The sequence below is a fragment of the Eubalaena glacialis genome, chromosome 6 (assembly GCF_028564815.1).
Source record: "Eubalaena glacialis isolate mEubGla1 chromosome 6, mEubGla1.1.hap2.+ XY, whole genome shotgun sequence".
Taxonomy (NCBI): domain Eukaryota; kingdom Metazoa; phylum Chordata; class Mammalia; order Artiodactyla; family Balaenidae; genus Eubalaena; species Eubalaena glacialis.
Genome location: NC_083721.1, coordinates 152,661,901 through 152,677,963, shown reverse-complemented (window position 1 = coordinate 152,677,963; position 16,063 = coordinate 152,661,901).

Here is a 16,063-nt window from a genome sequence, read left to right as displayed (position 1 = left end):
TTGTCTTTCTCTTTCTGACTTACTTCACTTAGTGTGATAATTTCTAGGTCCATCCATGTTGCTGCAAATGGCATTCTTTCATTGTTTTTTATGGCTGAGTAATACCATTGTATATATGTACCATATCTTCTTTATCGATTCCTCTGTCCATAGACACTTATGTTGATGAGTATCATTGACTTTTAACATCCAAAGTGGAGGCTGAAACAAAGGCGGGCACACATGCGCCCTGAAAGTCACATGACAAAAAGGCTGTGTTCTTGAAAGCCCAAAAGCCCAAGAGTTTAGAGAATCATTTTCCATGAACTTGTCTCTGGAGTAAGCCAAGAATGAACTACAAATACACATTTTACCATGTTCTATGCCTGATTTAATGGTAATTACATTCTACAATGCTTGAAATTAGCTAGAAAAATGAATGGACCCATGAATATCCAAACTGACTAAATCAGAGAGTAGAAGGCACCCTGAGAATACTTCTGGGAGAGAGAGAGAGAGAGAGAAAGCTGAATTTCCTTTCTAAACCCAAGGAATCTACAAGGATTCTCTGTGAAAGAATCCTTGATCTTTAATGATAATCCTTTCTACTTTATCATCCCCTCTCCCAGATTCTTTTCTCTTTCTTGGAGCTTGATGTGATGATGGGGGTATATTGTCTGGATCTTGGGTTACCCCACCAGCCTATTGGAAACCTGTGTCATGCTTATAGCAGGAACCTAACAACTTTGGGGGGTTGTAAACTGATAGTTCATTTGTATATTCCACCATCTTGGACATTTTCCAGAATCCACTGATCACTTTAAGAGTGGCTGGAATGCTCTCTTATCCTCAGTGTTCAAGCCAGTGTTTCAATTTAACACACATACATTGAGTGCCTACATGTGTCAACGAATGTGGTAAGAGCTGGGCATACAGATGTAGTCTATGTATCTGCTATGACCTATGCATGGAAAACCTGATTAATGTGAATTGCAATTTCAGTTCAGAATTCTTCCAATAATTTCTAATACTTCTCATTGTTTTCTGACTTTGCATTCATGCATCAGTGTGCACTTATTGTTAAAAACCCATGACAACCTGTAGAGAGGTGTAAGTCTTTTTGCCATTACCCATGAGAAATTGAATCATACTCAGAATTTTCTAACTTTAATAAAAAATTGAAGGATGATGAGGAAGGATCATATTATACACCTTCTCATCTTCTTCTGTCTTTTTGGCTCTATCTCTATTTTTCATCCTGTCAAGGGACTGCTATTCTACCACTTGATCTTCCCCACCACACACCCTTGGAAAGTGTAAAAATCCACCTTTTTAGGTGCTTCTGCTGTATGGTGCAGCTCAAGAAACCAAGGTTACTTTCATAGAAGGAACTATACCTCTACCTTCAAGGGTAGATAAACTAGTTACCCAACAATTGATGATGCAGCTAAATAAATGTGAATGCGAAAGTAGACATGTCTCTAGGGAAATTCAAATCTCCAAAATTAATTCAAAAGGAAGTTAAAAAAAAAGACCTTAATAGATTAGAGATAGGATATTTGAATAGAAGAAAAGTAAAGGTAGTCAAATATTTCTTCCTAAATCCACATAAGGTCAAAATAATATCTTGTGTTTCTCCAGATTTTCAAGAACACATAGTTTCTATAAAATAGAAATTGCTCCAGAGTACAGAAATTATGGTAAATATGGAAATCTGCCCAAATTATTCTACAAGGATAACATAACTCTGACATCACAAATGAAAAAGGAATGCATAAAAAGCTTAGTTTCTTGAACAGTTTAGAGGTATTATTTTTTAATTTTTTTCTTGAGTCAATTCTGAAAAGCTATATCTTTTTGGAATTTGTCCATTTCTTATAAATTTACAAAACTGTTCACTATATTATCATTAATTCAATTCTTTTATTATTTTTTAAATTTAATTTTATCAGAATATCACATATAAAATGTGCACAAAGCACTTGTAAGGTAGATTAATTTTCACAAAAATAAATAGAAATAAAAGCAGTACTCAGAAAACGTAATAAAATAATATTCAGAAGTACCCTTCATTCTCCCTAAAGGAAACTACATTAATGTAACCACTCTTCCTTCTTAAACAATCATAGACTAGTATTTTCTGTTTTTGAAGTCTACATAAACTGAATCACACATTTGTGCTTTCGTGTCTGGCTTTTTCTCTTAAGGTAGGGATTCATCCATGTTATAGCAAGTAGTTATTGTTAGTTTTTATTCATGTGTAACATTCCATTGTGTGAATACTCCACAAATGTATTTATTCATGCTATTTTTGATGGACATCTGAGTGGTTTCCAGTTTTGTTTACTTCTTAAATAGAAGAAAATTTAAATGGAGTTGAATACCCCTAAACAGGCATTAGGTTCAGACAACTTGGGGGGTGAGTTCCACCAGACTTTTATGAACTCATAATTTCTATTTTTCTATAAACTGATCCAGACCATTCTTATTCAGGCCTTTTGGAATGGAATTTCTGCATCACAGGGTATGCCAGTGTGCAACTGTTTTTCTAAACTGGTGGACCCATTTAACTCTCTTCAGCACAGTTGTAATATGTTCCCTCCAATATTAGACATTTTCAGTCTTTCTCATTATAGCCGTTCTGGTGGTGTGTAGTAGTACTTCACTGTGTTTTCATTTATTTATGAGTAATGATATTGAGCCCTCTATATTTATGTATTTGTGGGTCATTTGGATGTCTTTTGTGATTCATTTCTTTTAGTCCATCTGCCTTTCTTCTTATTAAATTCTAAAAAATATATTCTAGATGCAAATCTTTCATCCCATAAGTACAGGGCAAACATCTTTGTCCATCTAGGGCTTGCCCCTTCACTGTCCTAAATGGTGTCTTTAGAGAAATAGAATTTCTTCTTCATTTTAATTTAGACCAATTTATCCTTTTTTTTTTTCTTTATGGTTTTTACTACTCTTGTGACTTGCTTAAAATATCTTTACCTTACACAGGGTTTCAAAGACATCCTTCTATGTTTTCTTCTAGAAAATTATTGTTTTAATTTCCCTATTTTAATGTATGCAATTCATTTGGAATTGTGTGTGTGTGTGTGTGTGTGTGTGTGTGTGTGTTAAAAGATATTGTCAAGATTTCATTTTCTTGTGGGTATTCAATTGTTCTAGCACCATTTATTGAAAAGACCATCCTTTCCCACTTTCTCTGCAGTTGTGCCCTTTTCATAAATCAAGTGACTGTATAAGGATGAAGCTGTTACTGTGCTTATATTCTGTGACATGTGTTTTGTTGTTCATACCATCTTCCTATTCCTTTAAAATAAATGTGGTGCTTGACTCTAATTTTTCTTCCACATTGACCTTCTTCAGTATTGTTTTGGCTATTCTTGGCCCTTTTCATTTGCATACACATACCTCTGTGGGATTTTAATTATATTGATTTTATAGACCAATTTGTGGAGAATCTTAATTTTTTACAAAATAGAATCTTCCAGAGACATGATCTCTCTCTCTGTTTATTTAGGTGTTTTTTTAAGTTCACACACTTATGTTTTACAACTTTTAGTTTACAACATGTTCTATTCATTCTTAGTTACTTGATTTCTTATGCTATTGTGTATTTTAATACATTCAGTTTGTTTGTTGCTGGTATATAGAAATCTAAATTGGCTTTATATTCTGCAACCTAGCTAGATCATTTTTAAGTCTATTTTATCCATAGTTAGTTAACTTCTATGTGCCTCTATTTTCTGATGTGTGAAATAGGGGTACTACTTATAGTATGAACTACACAGATTTAGTGTGATAATTAGGTGAGATAATACACATCAAACACTTAGAACAGTTTTTAGCACATAGTTATTACTAAATAAAAGATATTATTATATATACTAATATGGAATAATCTCCAAGACATGGTTAACACAGTATTATAAATCAAGACACTGTAATTCCATTTATGTTTGAATAGCTTGATTATGTGTATAAGTGCATATTTCCTTGAATGCATAGAAAAAGATCTGGGAGGACACTAGATAATATGTTAATAATTGTTACTTCTGGAGATGAGAGTGAGGTGGGGAAATGTAAGAGACTTTATTATGTATACTTCTATATATATTTTTGTTTTTCTTTGTAATGAGACTGTATTAGAATTTTATTTAGATCCCCCCAAGTTGTAATTTAAAAATAAGAAAGTTTTTAATGAAAGTTAAATTAATTAAAATGAAATGAATTTTTAAAATTGTAAAGCAATTCTGCAGTTAGCAGCGGCACAGGGAACAGAGAGGAATATATGGACTTAGGATATACTGCACATGTGGAATGAATAGATCTCAGTGATGTATTGATCATCAGTGTGCAGATCATGTATAGATGTACAGATCATCAGTGATGATGAATATCTCTCACGTGTGAGGGGGGAGGGAGCGAGGAGTTCACTATGTTGTCTGAGTTTCTGGTTTTGGTGACTGTGTGGATCATAGACCTTTTCACTACAGAAGAGGGTAGGCTGGTTTAAAAGAAAAAAAGACAGGGGGCTTCCCTGGTGGCGCAGTGGTTGAGAGTCTGCCTGCCAGTGCAGGGGACACGGGTTGGAGCCCTGGTCTGGGAAGATCCCACATGCCGCGGAGCAACTAGGCCCGTGAACCACAACTACTGAGCCTGCGCGTCTGGAGCCTGTGCTCTGCAACAAGAGAGGCCGCGATAGTGAGAGGCCCACGCACCGCGATGAAGAGTGGCCCCCGCTCGCCGCAACTAGAGAAAGCCCTCGCACAGAAACGAAGACCCAACACAGCCATAAATAAATAAATAAAATTAAAAAAAAAAAAGACAATATCTGTTTTGAGCACCCTAAATCTGAGACGTCTATGCAGACCTCGGGTAGATCTTGTCCATAAGCAACTGGGGACCCATAAATGGAGTTCAGTCAAGTGATTTGGGCTGGAGATTATATTTTGGGGTGGTCTGTATCTAGCTGATATTTAAGCAGCATAGGATGGCCAAGCAAAAATGAGTAGGGATGGATGAGAAGGCTGTGTTCATGAGACTTCTTTCACCTCTTTCTGTAAGAAGGAGTTTGGAGTACAGGACACAGAAGCAAAATGCTCTAACAGAGGCATTGTAATCTTTTTTCTTCTCTTCCTTGCAAGATCATCATCTTATACATCTAGCAGACTATTAAACTTTTTTTTTTAAATTGTGGTCTGCTTTCTTACAAAGCTTAACTGCTCTTAAGAAAAAAATAATAAAATAAACTTTGAATGTTTTTCTGTTTCTACACAAACTAATAGGAAACTTAGTGGCTGAGAAACATGTTCTTCTTCCTCTTTTTCTCTATAATTGCCTCAGGAGGACTCCTGATTCACCAGCCAGCCATTCAGAAATCGGTGTGGGTTCTGAGGCCTGTGGGCATCTGAAGAGAGTCTTTTTCTTGACTGACCAGATGTAAAATAAAATGTTGTTAATTTGTCATTTTACCTAGTTGACACAAATTTGTTGATTGATTTATTTTTTCTTCCCATTGAATTGACTGTAGCAACAGTTCATTATTCAGGAAATTTTCATTAAATTCTCTGCAAGTTCAGGACACTGGACTAGGCCTAGTATTTGGGTTTAAATAGTAGATGGTCACTGTCATTTTTATAGCTCTCAAAACAGCCTTAAATATTTTTTATATGTGTCTTACAACACTTTACAAGAGACTAGTGAACAGCACTTTGAAATATAGTGTGGAATTTGCAGCATTCATTTATTTGATACATGTATTTTTATAAATGTATTAAAACAGCAAAATTTAATAATCTATCAGCTTAAATCATTAGTATCTCAGGCCCAAAGAAACAATAGGGCTTTTCTCCTAGTTACCAAGAGGAGAAGTCTCTGTTGGGTTTAATTTCCTCAGCAAAAACTCATCAACACTGACATTTCCTGAAAGCTTCTTTTGTGTTGAGACATGGTCTAGGTGTGAGGATTTATGATAATTAGTCAAGCAAAACACAACTGAAGCTATCGTTCAGTATGTGTGACCAGAAAACCGTTGGCTAAGGAGAAATGTGGCTAAATGATTATTTAAAAAAAAAAAAAGAATGTGATAGTGTCTCATAAGATCTTTGCAGGGATTACATCTTAACCTAAATGAAAGAATCCACTGCATGGATTTCTTGACACTGCTCCAGACAATCAGAATGTCAGAATAAACAACTGACTTCTCAGACAGACAGACGCACTACACACACACACACACACACACACACACACAATATTTTGGCGGAAATGTGTGGTCTAACTCAGTCTTAGCTGATTTTTAAAATTGTTTCTGTCTAGAGCAATCTCATTTCAGTGGATGTACCCTGACATGACCCATTACTATCAGAATGCCTACTCTATTCTCTGATTCTTGCCTTCCTATTTTCACGTTTTCTTTTCTACATACATTTCAGCTTCTTTCCACTGGCTTTACAAATGAAACCATGCCACTTAAGTAAGAATGTCCACTGAAAATTCCTAGTGCCACTCACCTTCTGCGATGGCCCACACTCTGTCTGTGGAGTGTGTGTCTCCCAGGGCCGCTCTCGCCTTTTGACACAGTCCGCACTCTGTCTACGGAATGTGAATCTCTCTAAATAAATTCACTTCTTGCCTATCAAAAAAAAAAGAAAAGAAAGAAAAGAAAAGAAAATCCCTAATGCTGTAGAAATGTATGGAAATTTGATCCAAGTGTAGTTGAAGTCCCTAGAATTATAGCTAACCCACATCTCCCATCTCTAGGAGAAGTCATCATTTTCCCTGCTTTGTTTCCAAGAACTTTCTGAAGGCTTCTGTTACAGCCCTCACTTCTCTGTCAGGAGTTGGACCTTATAAACAAGTGACTCCTTTACATTAGTAAGTTGGTATATTTCAACAAACTCTTGCTGGACATGACTTAGTGCCAAGTACCAAAGGTAGAGAGATGACAAAATTGCATCTCTCAAGGACTATGGTTCAAGCTTGTCTGGCACCTGGAAGGAATTCAGTAAATGTAAATTATTTTTTCCTCAGATGCACTGTGCTAATTGCATTGGACAAGAAGACTGTGAAATTGTGTTTTCAAATGATTATATTCTATCCAGTTCAAGATATATTTTAGGAGTTCAGAAAATGGAAACGTTAAAACACCTTGAAATATTCTGAGCCTTCTCTTTATTTAAAACAAAAATCTGTTGGAAGAAAACTTAAAACAGTGTCATATTTAGCAGCACATTAGATTACTAAATCCTAGCTCAAACACCAAAGAGGGATTAGCTAGAAAAAGGGGGGAGATAAAGCAGGGTGTTTCTGGCATCACAGTGATGCCAAACTAAACAAAACATTGATTTTAGTTGGGGGAATATAGTCTCTACTATATGTACCTGGGTATCATATTTTTCTGTAGCATATTTTCCTGTGGCATAACTTCCACCCCTGGATAAATAAGAGGGCTAAACTGGGTCATGTGGGCCCCCAACAGGCCATAACTCAGCATATGGTTCAAACTGATATTCTTTATTTTTTGTTTAACATTTATTAGTGAGGAGCTAAATGTCCGTTAATAAAATTGTCTATATTCAAAATAAGGCATTTATTATATGTACTAATACAAGGCTGTGATTTATTTGAAATTACCTTTTATGTCACCATATTTTGGCACTTGTAACTGATTACAGATGGTCATTTTCACTCACTATGGACAGACATACCTTACAGGCATAAAGCAACAAAATATCTTCTGAAATACTCTCATGAAGGTTAAATGCTTGCCGCTTTTCTGCAGTTCCTGTTCTCACTCCAGTTGTCTTTTTTGTAATGCATATGAAATGACTTGACATTTAGCTATTAGGATACAGCACTCTTCATCATGCTGGAATGACACCTCCCATCATGCTTTGGTTTCTGCTTGACTGTACCAACTTTTCCAGTGAGCTAGCTTCAGTTCAGGGCTGGTGATTTCTGCTTTGTTTTTATTTTGTTTCATTTTCCTGTTGCTGTTACTTTGTGTTATTTTTTTATTTTTTCCCTCCTTATCTTTCTTTATTCACCTAAGAAGGTGGGCATCTCTGAGAGAGAAGACTATATTTACACTCTGCCCATTATAGACAACACTGTGTGTGGAAATCTGAGCTGCCTGAAGTCATTTTCCTGATTAATTTCAGTGCTGGTTCAGACCCCATAACACGACCCTTCAGGTGGCTGACATCCAACTCCCCAATTCATTGCTGGGATAGTCACCAAAAGAAGAATGAAAGAAACTAGGTTTAATGAGCTGTTGAGGTAAGATTTCAGGTTCCCTAGGAAGACATTAATAGAAAAGATTATCCAGAAGTCATTTAATATTAATATTTAATTTATTACAATTAATTAAATATTCTAGTTTTTTTCTTGTTTTAAGTTCTACTTACAAGTCTTTTTATTTTACTTATAAATTTAGCAAAATCTAACACTCAGTTTTAAAGGGACTTCAACTAATATTCTGTCCTATTTAAAACTTCAAATTTTTAACTCTTTTGAATATTTTAAACTCAATTTATAAATTTAATACATTAAATTTCTTTTTTAAGAACTTCAAATACTTGACATGTGAAAAATCTTCTCAAGCACCTAAATCACTCCTTTTTCAAATCTAGAAATTAAACTTATAAAAATAGAAATTTTAAATTTGCATTAAACAGTCTCACATTGCATGGTGAAATTTCAATCTCAAATCACTCATTTAAATCAATTGCTATTACACGTTTCACATTGGAATCATAAAGCTGATATGTTACTCTCAAAGACAAAATTATTTTAAATATTACAAACTCTTAAGATTCAAGCACATATTTAATACACAATATTAATACCATAATTCTCTTAAGCATGTCTACATTTATTTCCAAATTTTCTCAGTGCTAAAAGATTCTTATTTGCTAACAAGAGTTATATTACCTAAACAATTTTGTAGTTACCGTCTCAACTAGTAAAGGTTACATAAGAACTAGAGATACTGTCTAGGACCTTGATTAAAATTTATTTGCATGCTTTTTATGATCACTGTGGTGGAGACTTTAAAAGTTTAACAAGGCAAATGGCCTACTACCTTGAGTGGGAGTCCTATCAGTATCTTATTCTCTTGTCTATTCAAGAAACTTTGTAATCCATGCTATCTTAACCTTGATTGGATTCAACTGCTTGGTTTTATTCTGAATTATTTTCATCATCTTCCTAGCTATTAGGGCTACACAACTTATAGTGAACCCATATATCTGCAGAGTCAGATATGCCAGTATAATGGTACGACCAAAAGGGATTGGGATGGACAGTCTGTAAAAAGACAGAGAAAAGAAGTTAGGAAAGTAAGGGATCAAAATTGAGTTAATAGTGTGCTCGGGAGATGTTTTTACTGTGTTGAGCTCAGAACCATTGCCATGCACTGAGAATCCATCCTCTTTCATTCATACAAACATTCAATGAGCTTATTAATATCTACCATTGTCCACGCCCTAGAGCTAAGAAAGGAAGAAATCGGCAAAAGAAACTGATCCTTTAAACATCTATTATGCCCTAGACGTTTGATCTGCCCCCAACAGCTCTGTGAAGTCGGAAACAGCAGTTGTATTTTACAGATGAGGAAAATGAGGCTCCGAGGGGATAAGAAAACTTTCCATTTTCCATATTGACACAGCTAGTAAATGGCCAACACCAATTACAAAGCTAGTAATGGCTGAATCCTACAGACTTTGCCTCCAGAGAGGAGCTGATCATTCAGGAAAGGGAGTGGAGGTGCAAAAGGAAGTGAATAGAAGTAACAGAGCCAGGAAAACGGAATGCTAAATGCTTATAGAACTTGATACTTCATGCTGGAATTCAGATTGAGAAGTGAGTGTGTGTGGGTGTGTGTGCAAGTGTGTGGGTGTGTGCTGAAGTGAGGATGTTGGTGATAGGAGAGGACACAGTGACAAAATCTTCTTAAAGCATGCCTCTGTCTCTGAAATGAATTTCAGAATGTTTACCACCAACGAGCAATACAAAGTGAGTATGAAAGAGCTAGACATATAGCACTCAGATAAACTAATTTTTTTTCAGTTACTACATGTGACCCTCAATGTCTTAGGGAAAGCATTAAACTATTTCATACTACTGCCTCAAAGGAGAGGGTTGTTTTACTGACAAATCATATGAGGTGTATGACTGTGCATTAACCTCTTAGCCTTTTCTCATATTGTGTCTGGAAGAGTCTCACCCTGACTACTATCATAGGAAATTCTCTAACCATGGGGTAGCAGCTGCCTGGATTGCAGGAAGAAGTACCTTGCCCCTTCCTGCACTTCTTTGTAAACACTCTTAAAAGATGACAAACACCATCAGTTCAAACCCAATCTCAAGTGGGCTCCTCCCCAACATTTCAAATTTATTCTCTCAACTCCTTGCTTTTCTACATCACCTTTTTATGCCCCCATCGACATTATCATGTGTTTCCTTCTGACTACATCATTGTTGCACTTTCCCAGTAAGGAGAAGAAGGTAAAAGTCTAATGAATTAATGCTGTATTAGCTAAGAGCTTCTGTTGTAAGAATGTGTTTGGGGTTTTAATTTGCATGACCGGTGTGGTCACTGATTTGTTGAAACAGGGTCAACCAGGCTCACCTGCATTCCTGTCACAAGCGCTCTGCTCTGCCTCATTTTCTAATATGTCAACCTTGAAACTACCTCATTTACAAAAGTTCTGCTATTTACAAGCTGGCTTTCAGCTAAAAATCTATTTTATTTAGAAAAGCTATATAGCATCATGATTAAACTGGACACTCTGAGACTAGAATCCCTGAGTGCAGAATCCATGGTCATCATTTCCTAGTTCTGTGACCTCATGCAAATCATTTCAACTCTTTGTGCCTTAGTTTCACACTGTCAGATGGCAACACCTCACAATATCTACCTCCTAAGTTTCCCGTGAGGATTAAACGAGCAATTCTATCTAAAGCATTTGGAAGCATTCCAAGTGCATAACTAGTGCTAGATAAATGTTTGCGATCAGTCCTACTTTATTAGAGCAAGAGCTGACATGGGTTGAGCACAGAATGTAAACTTCAGGCTGAAAGACTGTTGCAGTGGATTTTCCATTGGCCCAGCTCTCTAGACCCCGAGGCCATGATTAAATGAGGTTCAGCTGTGGATTCAATTGCACTCCATTAGAATGAAAAATGTGCAGGAATTATTTGCATTTGGCCTGAATCCCCACATCCTTCTAACTGTGCCCCTTTCCTACGCTCTGAGCTCTCTTGACTCAAAAAGTAAAAACCAACAACCACGGGAGCAACCAAAGTCGGCTGTGTCCAAGGAAAGAATAGGAGTTAAGTGGCCAAAGGACAGGAGCTGAATGGCCAGAAATGATCACGATTTGGTCCTCTGAGTGCCACGTTCTGAGGCCCAGAGAGATGGTACTGGGTAGCATTTTCTTCATGGTTTGCTGGGAAGTTGAGCCTATGATGCTAGCTACTCTAGATACAGGTTTCTTTGGAATTGAGTTCTTATAGCATTAACCAGGTTCTAAATTGTGAATTATCCAGAATCAGCTGGTTATGGGTAAGTATACAATAAACACCCCTGTTCTCTGAGGGCTGGGTCTAATATGTCTGCTCCTTTCTGAGGTTTGACCACGTGGGAGGTTTGGGGATGGGAATGCAGGAGTGCCATCTGCCAGCCCCTCTCTCTTTCATTCTTCTTTGGTGGGGTTTTCCGTCGTGTTTCATGTTGCATCTGCTTGGTGGGTGAACAGGGATCCCAGCCAATACCTCCCCACTCTGTCACAAATGCCACCCTCATTAGCACGTTTAGCAGACAAGCACTACTGTGCTAGGGCCAGGAGTCCATGCCTTATCATCCTGATTCACACAGATGGCATGTGGGCACAGATTCAAAAGTTTTGAGTTAGAACGGAACAGACACATTATCTCTACTAGGCTCTTCAGAAGAACTTTCTTTAAGGACGAACATGGTTTACACTCTGTGCTAGCAATACTGTAGCCACTAACCACATGTGGCACTTTAAAGTTCACTAGTGTTACTGAGAAAGTGAATCTTAATTTAATTCACATACTTAGGGACTATTGTATTGGATGACTCAGAAGTCTTTACTTATTTTACAGAGGAGAAAGCTAAGGCCCAGAGAGAGGTAAAGTGACTTGCCTAAGGTCATACAGTTGGTGCAAAGCAGAGCTGGGATTAGAAGCTGGGTTCACGCACTTTCAGTTTAATGCTTTCCCCATTTTATCATCCTGAAGCCATGAACACTGTTTTGCTGGCCTCTGAGCACTTTCTTTGGAGAACATTAGTATTCGTTGAAAGATTCATTTTAAAACACTGGAAATTGGCACTCAAGCAGAGTGTAGCTAAGGGCTCCAGTCCAAGATTTTCTGCTGCTGAGTGGAGAAATGCAAAACAAACAAATAATTTTTAAAAAGATTCCTTCCTGTGATTAGACACAGATCCACCATAAGGTGGAAAACTTCTCAGTTACTGAGCTCTCTGGGACACTAAAACCATCATTCAGAGCTCTTGCTCGTGAAACATGAGCCTCTGCCTTGTCCTGACAAGTTATCAGAACTGCAAGTCACCGGAGTAATCTCAGTTTACACCTTTTCCCCCTTGCTCATTTTTCATTTGATGACATAGTACAGGGTCCCTACCCCAAAATCAACCATATCTCCACACTTTCTCTTTTCCTTGCATAATCTTTTCTTCCTGGGAAAATTTGAGAGGCAAACATTTCTTTTCCTCTGCATATAGTAAGTTCTTGGTAATGCATATTTAATATTAAACTTATATGATTATTCTACATATGTTTTCCATCTCTTTCTGGGAATCAGGGATGCACAGGGAATAGTAAATATGCTCCGAGGAATTTCTCTCTCAACAAACAGTTCCTTAGCATCATAATAGACTCATTAAGTCATCATCTTGTGCCAAATGGGATGTTCTGCAAAGGTCAATATACGGGGAGTCCTTGTTCAATGGGCATAAAATTTTAGTTATGAAGATGAATAAGTTCTGGAGATGTGCTGTGCAAATAGTACCTGTAGTTAATACTATATCATGCACTTAAAAATGTAAGAGGGTAGATCTCATGTTAAGTTTTCTTATCTCCCCTACACACAAAACAAAAAACAAAGGGACACAAGGAAACCTTGGAGGGAATTGTTATGTCTATTACCTTGATTGTGGTCATGCTTTCACAGCTGGGTGTACGTATATGTCCAAACTGTGTACATTAAATCCAATACACATTATCATCAAATTGTATGCATTAAATATGCTCAGCTTTTCATAGATCAATTTACCATACAAAATTATTTTTAAAAAAGAATCTGAAAAGAATGAGACAAAGCAGTGACGCACAGTTGAAAGGAAACAGAGTCTCTCTTCAGTTAAAAAGATGCAGCAAGTTTCTGACCCCCTTAGTTGTGAAGGGTAAAATGCTCCTCTCAAAGATAAATATTTATATATGTGAATCTATGTTTCTTGAAAAGTCAGGCCAGGAGTTTTCTTCCTACTTACAATAATCTCAAGTGTAGACATAAGTGAAGAAGCTGTAGATGAAGGGGTGAGTGGATGATCCCATAGCTCCAAGCTATGGGATCAGTGGGCCAGTGATGACTCAGTTCTCCATGGACCAAGAGACTTGATGAAATAGATTCAGTGTTGAATTTAATGGGATGCGGTGCACACAGACAGTGAACCAGAAGGCTGAAGAGGTTCTGGATAATTTCCACATGGATAAGCAATGAAAATAATAGTGAAGCAACTAGCTCTGGGTTACAAAACATTATGGTCAATGCGAGGTACACATTAGGTCCAGAGATTTCTGAAGCCGAGTAGGTACTGCAGATTTGGAATCAATCAGGCTTGGGTTTGAACACCTCCTGGGTAATCCTGGGCAAGTTGCAGACTTTTCAAAGCCTCTATTTTCCCATCTTTCAAATGCAGATAACAGGATTCAATTTGAAAGGTTCTTATAAAATATAGATACAAATATAGATGTATAGATATATCAGGATAGAACTTGACATGTCATCATCAAAACATGGGCCACAGTTGCAAGGTGGCAATATCTCTCAATATAATTTTTCCTAAAATTAGTAACTAGCCTATTTTGAAACTGTATAATGTTCACTGGCATTTATTCAAAATCAGGGCCTCGTCTACTTGTTTCCCAAGAACTTTCCAGCCTGTGGTTGCAGAAGAGGAAAGTAGCCGTGACATTCAAATTCAGATTCCCCTAGCTTTTGCCCTTTTGTTCAGGCCCTGAGAAGTAAAGGTTTCTAGAGCCCTCTGGGGAAAGCCATGCTCTCCGGAAGAAGCCTGCACACCCAGGCATTTTCTGGAGTCTGCCATCTACACCAAACTCAGGAGGGCTCAGAATGACATGACTGACGTGACATGGCAGGGCTCAAGCTTTCTCTAATACATGGATAAAAATAATATTTCACTTCCCATCAAAGTCACTTGAATGGAGAATAACCAAACAGTCAAATCATTTTGGAATATAGTTTTACAAATGACACACTTCTTTCCTCATCTGTTGGGCCTCCCCGAGGGGTGACACTGTCTCCTGTTAGAATGACCCCCTGTCTAACATCATATGACATCACTTAGATGCAGAATCTAAAAAGATGATACAAATGAACTTATTTACAAAACAGAAACAGACTCACAGACTTCGAAAACAAACTTATGGTTACCAAAGGGGAAAGGTTGGGGGAGGGATAAATTAGGAGTTTGGGATCGACATATATAATACACACTACTCTACATAAAATAGATAACCAACAAGGACCCGATGTATAGCACAGGGAACTCTACTCAATATTCTGTAATGACCTATATGGGAAAAGAATCTGAAAAAGAATGAATATATGTATATGTATAACTGAATCACTTTGCTGGACACCAGAAACTAATAAAACATTGTTGATCAACTATACTCCAATATAAAATAAAAATTAAATTAAAAACAAAAACAAAACAATGACAAAAAAAGAGTCACCCCCTGTCTGTTCTATAGCAGTAGGGGAAGATGTGTGTTCTTTTGTGTTACGCGCTGTTAGGGCCTCACATTGTACTGCTCGGGTCACAGGGCTTCTCAGAAAACAGTCACCCCTACACAGGGCTCTGACGTAACTCCACGGTCCCTGGTGCTGCAGGGGCACTACACATACATGTGATTTAATGCACAGTCCTAGAGGTTCCATTCACACATCACCCTGCCCAACTCTGCACCATGCTCTGGCACAAGGGTGGATGGACAGCAAGCTCACCACTCCTTTCCAGGATCTGTTCCCTGTACCTGTACACAAACCTCCTTCAGAACAGTCTATTCTGAGTAGAAATCAGCCCATGCAAATAGATGCTCAAGGACATCTGACATCCTCACTGCATCAGTGAACACAGAAATATCTCACTACCTTCCACTGCCAGCAAGGGCTGTGAAACAAATGCCCTCCCCTGCCACCCAAAGAGAGACATCAGTGGAATGTACCTTGTAGACATGCCTTGTTTTGCCAACATAATGTGTTCAGAATTTGGAAACTGAATTTCTTAAAGCAGGGCTTAATTTTTACATTTTCACCTGTACCCACCACTCACTATTTTCTTATTCCATATGCATTTATGTTACCTGTCTGGCCTTTGAAAGCTTTTGTGTCTCCCACACACACACATACCATCCTTTTCTCCCTGGCATTTGGGAGTAAAGGACTTGGGCTTTGGTTGCACTGTAACATTCTATAAAATAAGAATGTTCACATAACATGTGATCAAGGTTCTAGTTCTAAAAGTTTAAGCTTTTAGCAACGTGTCCTTTGGAAATTTTCTTTTCATGTTCAGCACTGAGTTTATACTCAAAAAAGTCTCCCTGCAAAGAGATTGAGAATTTACCAGAATTTTCCAATCCCCTATAGCATCAGAGTGTAGAATAATCATAATGAAATTTTTTTAATAAAGCTACTCTTTACTCTGTACTTATTAAGAAAGAAAAATAATAGCTAAAATATATTGAATACATACTGTATGTCAGATCCTTTATTATAT